Genomic DNA, 15,282 nt, shown 5'->3' on the forward strand with positions numbered 1-15,282 from the left:
AGAAGTAGTACGAGGAAGGGCGTCCCTTACCTGAGGGGTCGCTACCTGGCGGATGGGCGAGTGTGGCAAATGTACGGCAAATGTACGGCATTCTCAAAAACTGTCCGCATCTCGTGGTCGCGCGGTAGCGTTCTCGCTTCGCACGGCCGGGTTCCCGGGTTCGATTCCCGGCGGGGTCAGGGATTTTCTCTGCCTTGTGATGACTGGGTGTTGTGTGATGTCCTTAGGTTAGTTAGGTTTAAGTAGTTCTAAGTTCTAGGGCACTGATGACCACAGATGATAAGTCCCATAGTGCTCAGAGCCATTTGAACCATTTTTTTTCTCAAAAACTGAACACAGATACAGCACGAAAACAGCAGCATGTGGGCGAAAAAAGCGAAACAGAAACGGGAATGCAATAAACTTCAGCCTAAAACAACAACGGGGCGTCGCAGTTGTCGGCACGGTAGCTCGGCGTGTTCGGTCAGAGGGCAAGCAGCTCTGTGTGATAAAAAAAACTGAGTAGAGGAATCTGAACGGGGCTTGTGGCGTCCGACCACACGAAACGCGACGAACTTTATCGAACAAAATGGAAAAAAAAAAAAACGTGGTCATGATGTTGGACTACCAAGCGGGCGAGCCGCGTTCAAAAGTCCCTCGTATCATTTATTTTATGATTACTATGTTTAACATTATGAACTGTCCGTCAGGCCGTTGCAAAGTTTGTTCTTTCTCCGTAACACTTCAAATCGACGATCTTCCGTTACCATTTTGCGCACTTTTGCAATGATTTTTGGAGTAATCGTACGTCTTGACCGATCATTGCGCGGATCATCATCTAAGCTCATCATCATCATCATCATCATCATCATCATTTAGGACTGATTATGCCTTTCAGCGTTCAGTCTGGAGCATAGCCCCCCTTATACAGTTCCTCCATGATCCCCTATACAGTGCTAACATTGGTGCCTCTTCTGATGTTAAACCTATTACTTCAAAATCATTCTTAACCGAATCCAGGTACCTTCTCCTCGGTCTGCCCCGACTCCTCCTACCCTCTACTGCTGAATCCACGAGTCTCTTGGGTAACCTTGGTTCTCCCATGCGTGTAACATGACCCCACCATCTAAGCCTGTTCGCCCTGACTGCTACATCTATAGAGTTCATTCCCAGTTTTTCTTTGATTTCCTCATTGTGGACACCCTCCTGCCATTGTTCCCATCTACTAGTACCTGCAATCATCCTAGCTACTTTCATATCCGTAACCTCAACCTTGTTGATAAGGTAACCTGAATCCACCCAGCTTTCGCTCCCATACAACAAAGTTGGTCGAAAGATTGAACGTTGCACAGATAACTTAGTCTTGGTACTGACTTCCTTCTTGCAGAAGAGAGTAGAACGTAGCTGAGCGCTCACTGCATTAGCTTTGCTACACCTCGCTTCCAGTTCTTTCACTATGTTGCCATCCTGTGAGAATATGCATCCTAAGTACTTGAAACCGTCCACCTGTTCTAACTTTGTTCCTCCTATTTGGCACTCAATCCGTTTATATTTCTTTCCCACTGACATTACTTTCGTTTTGGAGATGCTAATCTTCATACCATAGTCCTTACATTTATGATCTAGCTCTCAAATATTACTTTGCAAACTTTCAATCGAATCTGCCATCACAACTAAGTCATCCGCATATGCCAGACTGCTTATTTTGTGTTCACATATCTTAATCTCACCCAGCCAGTCTATTGTTTTCAACATATGATCCATAAATAATATGAACAACAGTGGAGACAGGTTGCAACCTTGTCTTACCCCTGAAACTACTCTGAATCATGAACTCAATTTACCGTCAACTCTAACTGCTGCCTGACTATCCATGTAAAGAACTTTAATTGCTTGCAAAAGTTTGCCTCCTATTCCATAACCTTGTAGAACAGACAATAACTTCCTCCTAGGAACCCGGTCATATGCCTTTTCTAGATCTATAAAGCATAGATACAATTCCCTGTTCCACTCATAACACTTCTCCATTATTTGCCGTAAGCTAAAGATCTGGTCCTGACAACCTCTAAGAGGCCTAAACCCACACTGATTTTCATCCAATTGGTCCTCAACTAATACTCGCACTTTCCTTTCAACAATACCTGAGAAGATTTTACCCACAACGCTGATTAAAGAGATACCTCTGTAGTTGTTACAATCTTTTCTGTTTCCATGTTTAAAGATTGGTGTGATTACTGCTTTTGTCCAGTCTGATGGAACCTGTCCCGACTCCCAGGCCATTTCAATTATCCTGTGTAGCCATTTAAGACCTGACATTCCACTGTATTTGATGAGTTCCGACTTAATTTCATCCACCCCAGCCGCTTTATTGCACTGCAATCTATTGACCATTTTTTCCACTTCCTCAAATGTGATCCTATTTCCATCATCATTCCTATCCCATTCTACCTCGAAATCTGAAACATTACTGATCGCATTTTCACCTACATTGAGCAACTCTTCAAAATATTCCCTCCATCTGCCCAAGGCATCCACAGGATTCACCAGCAGTTTTCCATCTAAGCTCTCCCGACAAAATTTAAATTCATTCGTCCCCTTGGCAACAGTTGAATATGAAGGAGCAGAGCCACCCAGTGTGTTCTGCAAATCGGCACGTATGTCCTCTGGCTTCATACCTTTCTTTACGAAGTACTTAATTACTGCTCGAATGTGGATTTTTTTCCGTCTTCGCAAATGACTACGCGGGAACAACAACAGACCCACGTCACCGCCACAGCTCTCCGACGTGCCACGTGTTTACAGGCAACAGTGCAGTGAATGTCACGTGAACAACGCGTTGCACTAGACCTGACCTCTCGTGGTGATTCCGAGAACTTTTCAAACCACCCTCGTATATTCCCGGAATTTCAGTAGTTTGCATTGATTATTTTGTGGTGTTTCGATGTTCTTGTGTCTGTGTCTTGCATTCTCACGTTGTAGAATTAATATCATTACTAGTTGGGACTCATTACCGAGTCATAATCAGATGGTCGTATACGTTACGTAAGCTTGTCCTCATCTGGGGCAGCAGGTGGGCTGAATGCTTTGTGTGGACTTCTTCTGATCCGTGGAGTGACCCGTGTGAGTAATTATCACACGAGCTGAACAGGTCACACTGACTTGAACCCATGTGTAGTGTAGCCCGAGGCCTAGGTTAGTTTAAAGTTTACACTTTGCTTGTGAGTGGGCTAAGGGGTATCGAAAGCTTCAATAACAACAGTAGTTGCACTCGAGTGTCCACGTGGTGTTGTTGTTGTTGTGGTCTTCGGTCCTGAGACTGGTTTGATGCAGCTCTCCATGCTACTCTATCCTGTGCAAGCTTCTTCATCTCCCAGTACCTACTGCAGCCTACATCCTTCTGAATCTGCTTAGTGTATTCGTCTCTTCGTCTCCCTCTACGATTTTTACCCTCCACGCTGCCCTCCAATATTAAATTGGTGATCCCGTGATGCCTCAGAACATGTCCTACAAACCGACCACTTCTTCTAGTAAAGTTGTGCCACAAATTCCTCTTCTCCCCAATCCTATTCAATACTTCCTCATTAGTTATGTGATCTACCCATCTAATCTTCAGCCTTCTTCTGTAGCACCACATTTCGAAAGCTTCTATTGTCTTCTTGTCTAAACTGTTTATCGTCCATTTTGCACTTCCATACATGGGTACACTCCATACAAATACTTTCAGAAACGACTTCCTGACACTTAATAAATACTCGATTTTAACAAATTTGTCTTCTTCAGAAACGCTTTTCGTACCGTTGTCAGTCTCAATTTTATATCCTCTCTACTTCGACCATCATCAGTTATTTTGCTTCCCAAATAGCAAAACTCCTTTACTACTTTAAGTGTCTCATTTCCTAATCTAATTCGGCTACATCCCATTGTCCTCGTTTTGGTTTTGTTGATGTTCATCTTATATCCTACTTTCAAGACACTGTCCATTCCGTTCAAATGCTCTTCCGCGTCGTTTGCCGTCTCTGACACAATTACAATGTCGTCGGCAAACCTCAGAGTTTTTATTTCTTCTCCATGGATTTTAATTCCTACACCGAATTTTTGTTCTGTTTCCTTTACTGTTTGTTCAATATACAGATTGAATAAGATCGGGGAGAGAGGCTGCAACCCTGTCTCACTCCCTTCCCAACCACTGCTTCCCTTTCATGTGCCTCGACTCTTACAACTGCCATCTGGTTTCTGTACAAATTGTAAATAGCCTTTCGCTCCCTGTATTTTACCCCTGCCACCTTCAGAATCTGAAAGAGAGTATTTGTCCACGTGTAAGATGTTAGATAAATTGGTGTATTTATGAAAGGCGTGACGCGTATGGAAATGGAACGCTGCGAAGCAGTGCTGGCAGTTGACGCTTCAGGCCTTTCTCAGAGTTGCTGTGACGCAAGCTCTTGCAGGAGGATGCTAAGTTCACCGGACTTGGATACGATGTGACGTCATTATGACGTATACACGCTACATCGAAAACGATAGAAACCGTATATCCACTATTCGACTTTTGTGAACTTTCGAGAGGTTGTGACAGGGTAGCGCTGTGCTCTGCGCCATTCGTTTAGATGTGTTTTGCGTTCCTTGCGTTTAAATCGTGTATTGTACTGTGTGTGTGTCCTGTGCGTTGTTTTTCGTTTGCTCGTCTCTAATTGTGTGTTCAGCATTCGAGACACTAATGAGAGAAAAGCTGAAAGAGTTCAGCATCGATGACGACGGGCAATTGCGTGGTTATTGTGAATCTCAAGCAGAAATTGATGTACTTCTGACCCAGCTGAAGTGCGTCGGTTATTCGTACTCGGTGAGAAGAAGCACTCAGCAGCCAAAATCTTTAGATGCGTCAAGACACTAACCTTTGGTTAAGATTACACTGAGAAATCCACTTCCCCTCGTATTTCATCTCCGGTCGACGATTTTTCTTCAACACTGCCTCATATTTTTGTTTTTAACTTCGAAATTCAATCATTCTACACACCAGTCATTACTGGACACTAAGGTACCTGTCTCTGCGGTCCGAGTGTAAAATTACTTGGAATTATGGTTGATAAAAGACTATCTTGGGATGGACATATAAATTACTTAGCTAACAAACTTGCACGAGTTCTCTGTCAGCTGTATAAATTAAGGAAAAAAAGTCAGCAAGAGTATGCGGCTACAATCTAATGTGTACTGACAAGACCAGTTGTATGAAACCATACTAAAATGTTGATAATAAATAAATATTATTTTCGGCGTAAGCATTCAATACAACAATCACACAATCTAATCTGGTCTGGACATAAGAAGACTTCACTTTTTTACGAAACGTGTTGTCCGTGGTGTTTTCAAGGCCACGGTCAGGAATATTTCTATTAATATCCAGCACTTTTAGCTTTATTTTGGCGAAATACATACACGCTGCCACACTGAGCTGTTTTCAGAATCGCACGTGTCAAAACAAACCACTAGCTGACGACGGTTTAGAATCTCGAACGTTCGTAAAAGTCGATAGGTGTGTTAATCGATTAAAGTGTATATACGTCATAATGACGTCCCATCACACCCAAGTTGGGTGAACTTGGCACCCTCCGCTCTTGCAGGCTGTGCGCGCTCGGATACTCACCGCCTCGTCTTTGTGTGTTGCAGGCGGGGGAGCGGCGCGGCTGCAGACGTCTCGCGGTAGCCCTGGTGAGTACCGCACCTGCCAACGCGTGCCTCCCCTACAGCCAGTGCTCGTCAGTCCCGGTTCCAGCAAAAGCCGCACTCATACTAAAATGTTGACTTTCACGGCCGGAAATGTCATGTCACTTATAATTATCCGGACTGTTGTGCCGTGGTCGGTTGATGAATTCCGTGTCAATTCCCAACGTTTCGTCCCCGTCTGCGGGGAACATCCTTGAGGGGGTCTGTAGCTCACTGACTCGGTCAGTAGCGAGCCAGTGGGTGTGTTGGACCTTCCATCGAGCTACGGACCCCCTTGAAGATGTCCTCCGCAGACGGGGACGGAACGTTGGGAATTGACACGGAAATCGTCAACCGACCACGGCATAACAGCCCGGATAATTAATTATAAGGGACAAAAACCGCACTGCTACGACTTTTGCTCAAAACATGTGTGCTCACAGACGTAAAAGATTACAGGCCTGTATCGTAGACGTGACTGTGTTGCGCAGTTATGGAATTCGTCTTATATTCACATACGCCGTGACACTTGTTGAACTATATGAAATAAAATGGCCATAACTTCTGATCGGTTTGCGTTGGGGCGTTCAAACTGCACGGTTGGCCCCGGGGCACGATGAGGATTAATGTGATTCGGTTAGCGACGAAGCCCTCTTTCACTTGGATGGGTTCGTCAATAAGCAAAACTGGAGCATTTGGGGGACTGAGAATCCCTACTTGGCGATCGAGAAGTCTCTGCACGCTTCACGGCTGACTGTGTGGTGTGCAGTGTCCAGTCACGGAATAATCGCTGCGATGTTCCTCGATGGCACGGTGACTACCGAACGGTACGTGAAAGTTTTGGAAGATTTGATCGCCATTATCCTAGAAAATAGATTAAGGAAAGGCAAAGCTACGTTCCTAGCATTCGTAGACTTAGAGAAAGCTTTTGACAATGTTGACTGGAATACTCTCTTTCAAATTCTAAAGGTGGCAGGGGTAAAATACAGGGAGAGAATGGCTGTTTACAATTTGTACAGAAACCAGATGGCAGTTATAAGAGTCGAGGGACATGAAAGGGAAGCAGTGGTTGGGAAGGGAGTAAGACAGGGTTGTAGCCTCTCCCCGATGTTATTCAATCTGTATATTGAGCAAGCAGTAAAGGAAACAAAAGAAAAATTTGGAGTAGGTATTAAAATCCATGGAGAAGAAATAAAAACTTTGAGGTTCGCCGATGACATTGTAATTCTGTCAGAGACAGCAAAGGACTTGGAAGAGCAGTTGAACGGAATGGATGGTGTCTTGAAGGGAGGATATAAGATGAACATCGACAAAAGTAAAACGAGGATAATGGAATGTAGTCGAATTAAGTCGGGTGATGCTGAGGGAATTAGATTAGGAAATGAGACTCTTAAAGTAGTAAAGGAGCTTTGCTATTTGGGAAGCAAAATAACTGATGATGGTCGAAGTAGAGAGGATATAAAATGTAGACTGGCAATGGCAAGGAAAGCGTTTCTGAAGAAGAGAAATTTGTTAACATCGAGTATAGATTTAAGTGTCAGGAAGTCATTTCTGAAAGTATTTGTATGGAGTGTAGCCATGTATGGAAGTGAAACATGGACGGTAAATAGTTTGGACAAGAAGAGAATAGAAGCTTTTGAAACGTGCTGCTACAGAAGAATGCTGAAGATTAGATGGGTAGATCACATAACTAATGAGGAAGTATTGAATAGGATTGGGGAGAAGAGAAGTTTGTGGCACAACTTGACCAGAAGAAGGGATCGGTTGGTAGGACATGTTCTGAGGCATCAAGGGATCACCAATTTAGTATTGGAGGGCAGCGTGGAGGGTAAAAATCGTAGGGGGAGACCAAGAGATGAATACACTAAGCAGATTCTGAAGGATGTAGGTTGCAGTAGGTACTGGGAGATGAAGAAGCTTGCACAAGATAGAGTAGCATGGAGAGCTGCATCAAACCAGTCTCAGGACTGAAGACCACAACAACAACAACAACAACAACTCCTTGGTTGTACAAATTGAAAAGTAGGAGCGAAAGATTACATCCTTGTCTTACACCCTTTTTAATCCGAGCACCTCTTTCTTCCTCGTCCACTCTTCTTATTCCCTCTCGGCTCTTGTGCAGATTGTATATTACCGGACTCTCTCTATAGCGTACCGTTATTTTTTTTAAGAATTTCGGACATCTTGCACCATTTTAAATTGTTGAACGCTTTTTTCACGTCTACAATCCTATCCACATATTTCGATTTTTCTTTATTCCTACTTCCATTATCAACTGCCACGTCAGAATTGCCTCTCTGGTGCCTTTACGTTTTGTAAGGCCGAACTGATCAATTCTCTTTTCCATTCATCTGTATTTATTCTTGTAAGCAACTATGGTGCATGAGCTGTTGAGGTGATTGTGTGATAATTTTGGCACTTGTCACCTCTTGCAGTCTTCGGAATTGTGTGGGTGATATCTTTGCGAAAGTCAGATGGTATGTCGCGAGCCTCATACGTTCTACACACCAACGCACATTTTGTTGCCACTTCCCCCAATGAGCATAGAAATTCCATCTCTTTTGCGTTATTTGATTTTAATTCCTCCAAAGCTCTTTAAATTCTGATTCTAGTACTGGATCCCCCACCTCTTCTAAATCGGCTCCTGTTCCTTCTTCTATGACATTAGACAAATCTTCCCCTATAGAGGTCTTCAAGGCACTCTTTCCACCTATCCGCTGTCTCCTCTGCATTGAACAGTGGAATTTCCGTTCCACTCTTAATGTTATCACCCCTGCCTTCAATTTCACCGAAGGTTGTTTTGACTTTCCTATATGCTGAGTCAGTCCTTCCGACAACAGTTTCCCCTTTCGATTTCTTCACATTTTTCATAGAGCTGTTTCTTCTTGGCGTCCCTTCACTTCCTATTTATTTATTTATTTATTTAGTGACTTGTATTTTTGCGTTCCTGAATTTCCGTGAACATTTACGTACTTCCTTCTTTCATCGATCAGTTGAAGTATTTCTTGCCTACCCACGGTTTCTTCGCAGTTACCTTCTTTGTACCCATGTTTTTCTTTGCAACTTTCGTGATTGCTCTTTTTATAGATGTCCATTCCTCTTCAACTGTACTGTCTACTGACCTATTCCTAATTGCTGTATCTATAAACTTGGAGAACTTAAAGGGCATCTCGTCATTCCTTAGTGCTTCTGTACACTCCTAATCTTCATCATTACTACATTGTGATCTAAGTCTGTATTTCCTTTCCAGTGTATGATTTCGGAATCTCTGTCTGACCATGATGTAATCTAGCTGAAATCTTCGCACATCCCCCGACCTTTTCCAAGTATAGCTCCTGTGATTCTTGAACAGAGAGAGTACTCGCCTTTACTAGCTGAACTTTATTACAGAAAATTAGTCTTTCTCCTCTCTCATTGCTTGACAAAGGCGATATTCTCCTGTAACTTTTTCTTCTGCTCCTTCCCCTGCAACTGCGTTCCAGTCCCGCATGACTATTAGATTTTCATGTCGCATTATGTACTGTATTAGTCTTTCGGCATCCTCATATACTTTCTCTCTCTCTTCAAGTCCGCCGCTCGTGGTCTCGCGGTAGCGTTCTCGCTTCCCGAGACCGGGGTCCCGGGTTCGATTCCCGGCGGGGTCAGGGATTTTCACCTGCCTCGAGATGACTGGGTGTTTGTGTTGTAATCATCATTTCATCATCATCCAAGAAAGTGGCGAAATTGGACTGAGCAAAGGTTGGGAAATTGTATGGGCGCTGATAACCACGCAGTTGAGCGCCCCACAAACCAAACATCCTCATATACTTTCTCTATCTCTTCAAGTTACGCTTGCGACGTCGGCACGTAGACCTGAACTGTCGTTGTCGGTGTTGTTTTGCAGTCATGTCAGCGCACACTCCGCTGCGGAGTGAAAATCTCATTCTGGAAGCGTTATACCTGTCGTTTTTGTCCTGTCTAACGAACGTTTCGAGCTGTATGAGGTAGAGTAGGAAGTTCAGAATCGAGTCAGGAATTCGTAACAACAGCCGGTAAGGTAGGGGCATCGTAAAGCAAAAGACAATGCGGACGAGTATAGAATGCTTTGCGAAAATATCCCATGCGATAATATGGCTAGCGGGGTATGCAGGTGCAGCGATGTCTGGTGTGGGAAGTGAAATCGCTGTACTGTTCTGTACTGCACTGCGCTGCAGTCTGGTGTGGTGCAGTGTGCTGTGCGGGGGACGCGGCGCGGCGCGGCGTTTCTTTGTGACCGGGCTGTACTGCGAGGGGGACGGCGGCGCGCGGAGATCGATACGATAAATCGACTGGCGGCCTTGTCTCGCCCCCTCTGCCCTCCCCCCCTCCTCCACCCCCTCCGTTTCTTCCCGCAAGCACCCACCTCCCCCTCCCCCACCACCCTTGCTCCATCGGGCCCCCTCGCCCACACACCTCGCTGGCTCTTTCCGATTTATCGGAGCGCGTCCGCGGCGAGGAAGGAAGAAAAGAAAGGAAAACGGGGGAGCCGGCCGGTAGTGCCGTGTATCGGAGAACGAGGCTCGCAGGAGAACCGTGGCGAGCCGTGAGCTGCGCGCGTGTTGGGGGGGGGGGGGGGGGGGGCTGCTGCCCGGGCAGACGCAGACGTCGACGCCGCCCCCCGCCTGCCTCGCCACTCGCTTCTCGCCGTTTAGCCACAGTCCAACGTAACAGTCGCGACACTTCGCCTCTGTTTTGTTGCCTACAGCGGCGGCAGCGCCCCAAGCGGCCGGTAGGTTGAACTGTGAGTTCGGCGCGATCGTGAATGCGAATAGTGATTGTTTATTTTGATTTATACAATGGTTTTTACCATCGGGAGCGTTTGTAGCGCAATAAATTGCAGCAACAACAGGAAGAAGACACCACAGCTGTCTTTTTTAGGTTTCCTTAGGATCCTGGGAGGTATATACCATCATGTTACTAAACTGTATCGTCAGGATTCACTTACAAACTATATGTGTATAAATGATGAATGTATCGTTTTAGGAGCAGAAAATGGCTTGTTAATAGCAGACGAGAAGGCCTTATGAAGAAAGACCCAGTTTACCTGTATAATAATATTAGGTTTTGTCCGCTACATTTCGAACAAAACCAGTTCATGGACGAAGACAATAACAAACTCGTTTGGAATGCAGTACCCACACTGTTTGACATTCCAAATAAGCCCCCTAAACTGATGATGAAGAAGAAACTGCCACAAAGATTCGACAGTCAATCTAAAGCTGTAAAACAGTCCTATGACACAAAAGCAGCCAGTTCGACTCTCCATGTATCAGTGTCAGATTTGTGTAAAACTGCTTTGACGATGAAGTGGTCAGATTAAGTGCAGCTGTTCGTGTCTTACAAAAGCGTGTAAAGTGTCAGAATGGGCAGATGGCTAGACTTAGAGCGAAACTATTACGGGATAAGGAAAGTGCCTACAGACAGATTGTTCGAAAATTATTCAAATATTTGGTTTTTCGTGAAATGTAATGTAATCAGCTCATTATAATGTTTTCAGCATATGTCTCCCACTATTTGGCTGTTGCTTATCCCACTTAGAATAATATAAAGATGAAGGTCGTACTTGTGACAACAGGCGACAGTGACAAACACAGTAAGCCTACAGAACGATAAACGAGCTGTCGATCGCTTTTGCATGTAGAGGTACATGTCTGTGCTTCTTACATGTGAATCTATGTGTTTATATTCTTTTGATATCAACGAGGTAAGCTGAAATTCTGTCCAATGTCACAAGTGTTTCTTCACGAATGTGTTGTAGCTTGCCACTCTATTCATGGTTTTTGTCCACACTTCTGCATATTTTAGAATCATTTTTAGAAACGTATATGCCTTCTGATACTACACAAACTCTTGGAGGCAAGAAAATAACTCGAATAATACGGAAATTACGTAGGAAATGGATGCAAACAAACATTATGCTTACGACGCGTCTGACGTTCACCTTACCTGCCGCTTGGAGCGCTAGTGTCGCTCCATCTGTCAAACGGCAACAACAACTTTTACAGCAGTGAGTGTCGCGACTGTTATGTTGGACTGTGGTTTACCGTCACGCCACACTGGCCGACATTGTGCGCTCCCCGTGTCCGCCCTCGGTAGCTGAGTGGTCAGCGTGACAGTGTGTCAATCCCAAGGGCCCGGGTTCGATTCCGGGTAGGTCGGAGTTTTCCTCCGCTCGCGACTGGGTGTCGTGTTGTCCTAATCATCACCATCGACGCGCAGGTCGCCAAAGTGGCGGCAACTCGAAAGACTTGCACCCGGCGAACGGTCTACCCAACGGGAGGCCCTCGTCACAGGGGAGGATCCTAAGTTCACCCAACCTGGATATGATGTGACGTCATTATCACGTATATACGTTGAAGATAAGGTGGGTAGATCACGTAACTAATGAGGAGGTATTGAATAGGATTGGGGAGAAGAGAAGTTTGTGGCACAACTTGACTAGAAGAAGGGATCGGTTGGTAGGACATGTTTTGAGGCATCAAGGGATCACAAATTTAGCATTGGAGGGCAGTGTGGAGGGTAAAAATCGTAGGGGGAGACCAAGAGATGAATACACTAAGCAGATTCAGAAGGATGTAGGTTGCAGTAGATACTGGGAGATGAAGAAGCTTGCACAGGATAGAGTAGCATGGAGAGCTGCATCAAACCAGTCTCAGGACTGAAGACCACAACAACAACAACAACAACAACAACAACGCTTTAGTCGATTAAGACACCTATCGACTTTTACGAACTTTCGAGATTCTAAACTGTCGTTAGCTAGTGGTTTGTTTTGACACGTGCGATTCTGAAAACAGCTCAGTGTGGCAGCGTGTATGTATTTCGCCAAAATAAAACTAAAAGAGCTGGATATTAATAGAAATATTGGAATGACCGTGGCCTGGAAAACACCACGGACAACACGTTTCGTAAAAAAGTGAAGTCTTCTTATGTCCAGACCAGATTAGATTGTGTGATTGTTGTATTGAATGCTTACGTCGAAAATAATATTTATTTATTATCAACATTTTAGTATGGTTTCATACAATTGGTCTTGTCTGTACACATTAGATTGTAGCCGCATACTCTTGCTGACTTTTTTTTCTTAATTTATATAGCTGAAAGAGAACTCGTGCAAGTTTGTTAGCTAAGTAATTTATATGTCCATCCCAAGATAGTCTTTTATCAACCATAATTCCAAGTAATTTTATACTCGAACTGCAGAGACAGGTGCCTTAGTGTCCAGTAATGACTGCTGTGTAGAATGATTGAATTTCGAACTTAAAAAGAAAAATATGAGGCATTGTTGAAGAAAAATCGTCGACCGGAGATGAAATACGAGGGGAAGTGGATTTCTCAATGTAATCTTAACCAAAGGTTAGTGTCTTGACGCATCTGAAGATTTTGGCTGCTGAGTGCTTCTTCTCACCGAGTACGAATAACCGACGCACTTCAGCTGGGTCAGAAGTACATCAATTTCTGCTTGAGATTCACAATAACCACGCAATTGCCCGGCGTCATCGATGCTGAACTCTTTCAGCTTTTCTCTCATTAGTCTCCCGAATCCTGAACACATAATTAGAGACGAGCAAACGAAAAACAACGCACAGGACACAAACACAGTACAATACACGATTTAAACGCAAGGAACGCAAAACACATCTAAACGAATGGCGCAGAGCACAGCGCTACCCTGTCACAACCTCTCGAAAGTTCACAAAAGTCGAATAGTGGATATACGGTTTCTATCGTTTTCGATGTAGCGTGTATACGTCATAATGACGTCACATCGTATCCAAGTCCGGTGAACTTAACATCCTCCCGTCACAGGCCGTTATTATTATTATTATTATTATTATTATTATTATTATTATTATTATTATTATCCGATGCACGTGAACGGTTTGTGTCGTACCAGAAACATCCGCGTCACCCAAGTGTTCGGCGGAAAGGTTGTCGAACCATCCTGACTGTTTTCGGTCGGTGCGAAAGATAGAGACTTGAATCTTTTTATGCGAGCTCTCGGTTTGTCTTGTTGTTCAGGGTTGTCAACGGTTACTCTAACGAAAAGCGTTTTGCAGGCGGCGCCTCTAACGTGCTTACAGTAAGAACTGTGAGCACTTGCTCATCTTCGCTACTGTGAAACAAAAAACTGACTCCTAAAGATATGCTCTAAAACGCGTCTCCACCTCTGAAGTATGCAAAGAAAAGATCTTGCAGTAGAAGAAGTTTCCTTCACAGTATGGAAGATGAACAAGTGTGCATACCTCTCAAGGTATTGCATTTTACGGAACATGTTTACTAGATTTTTCGGCACTTGCGCAGTTTAGGAGGTACATGCGCTGATCACCTATTTTTGAAGAAAACGCGTATTTCTGAAAATATAAGCATGTATATGCACGGAAACCCCCCCAAAAAAAATTAGTTCCAAAAATTGTGTGTTCCAATCATATCTGATGCGCTCGTCACAAAAAAAAGAAAAAAAAGGGGGCCGAATGGTTCTGAGCACTATTGGACTTAACTTCTTCTGAGGTCATCAGTCCCCTAGAACTTAGAACTACTTAAACCTAACATCCATGCCCGAGGCATGATTCGAACCTGCGACCGTAGCGGTCGCGTGGTTCCACACTGAAGCGCCTAGAACCGCTCGGCCAACCGGGCCGGCGCTCGTCACCAAAAAAGTATCTATTTTCATATGGATGCAAAAAAAAGATCAATTAACCGTCTCAAAATTTTTTTATCAAAAATGATGTATTGCATGTGTATGCACGGAATTTCAAAAACATTTTTTTTTTGCAAAAAAGATGCAATTAATAACAAAATTTTCTCAAAAAATCATATTTGTTCATTTTGCTCAGATATACATTAAAGCTCGAATCACAGATTAGATCAAAACAGCTACCTCAAGTTGATTTGCGGCACTACGATAGATTTTTCGAACATGCTCAATGAAATTGTGGAATGGATTTTCCCCAAAACGTTGACGCCACAGACATTCAGCCAGCTAGTTATTCAGCATAGCACGGTGAGTTCCATAACGCCTTTTATGTTTTTCTTTAGCTTTTTGCCAGACTGACTCCACGTGATTTGTGGCTGCGTTTGTAAAGGGATCGAGAAAATAAAGCGAATGATTAACAGTCAGATGACTGTAGCCCAAGTTACTTATTGAGTTGTAAGCTTGCCACAAATCAGAAACTACTGTGGTTCCAGCCAAAACATACTGTTGCAAAATTGGCAACAAATGGGTAGCATCACGTAATGGGACAGCAACCATAAAGCTCTGCTTTGTCTCAACGTCATAACCACCAAAGACGCCGTATGATCTCGATGGTACTTCCTACTGACGAAGCAGCTCACAGCGCATGTACCCCCTAACCTACATAAGTGTCGATTTTTCTGGCTTCGTACGATCGCTGCCTTCGTAGCCTTGAAACCTCCCGACTCTCGACGTACTGCGCTGATCATCCCTCCCAATCTGGCTACGTACATACACTCCTGGAAATTGAAATAAGAACACCGTGAATTCATTGTCCCAGGAAGGGGAAACTTTATTGACACATTCCTGGGGTCAGATACATCACATGATCACACTGACAGAACCACAGGCAC

The 15,282-nt window shown here is 44.1% G+C and overlaps 1 protein-coding gene across 1 annotated transcript in view; it reads left to right on the forward strand.

The window, feature by feature from the left end:
- Nucleotides 1-15,282, forward strand: part of LOC126108379 (polyhomeotic-proximal chromatin protein-like) — a 390,515-nt gene that overhangs the window by 211,862 nt on the left and 163,371 nt on the right. The window contains exon 2 of the mRNA XM_049913592.1: nt 5,641-5,682. The gene's annotated coding sequence lies outside the window, so the exon portion shown is untranslated. The remainder of the gene's footprint in view (nt 1-5,640; nt 5,683-15,282) is intronic.

This window comes from Schistocerca cancellata, chromosome 11, assembly GCF_023864275.1.
Source record: "Schistocerca cancellata isolate TAMUIC-IGC-003103 chromosome 11, iqSchCanc2.1, whole genome shotgun sequence".
NCBI lineage: Eukaryota > Metazoa > Arthropoda > Insecta > Orthoptera > Acrididae > Schistocerca > Schistocerca cancellata.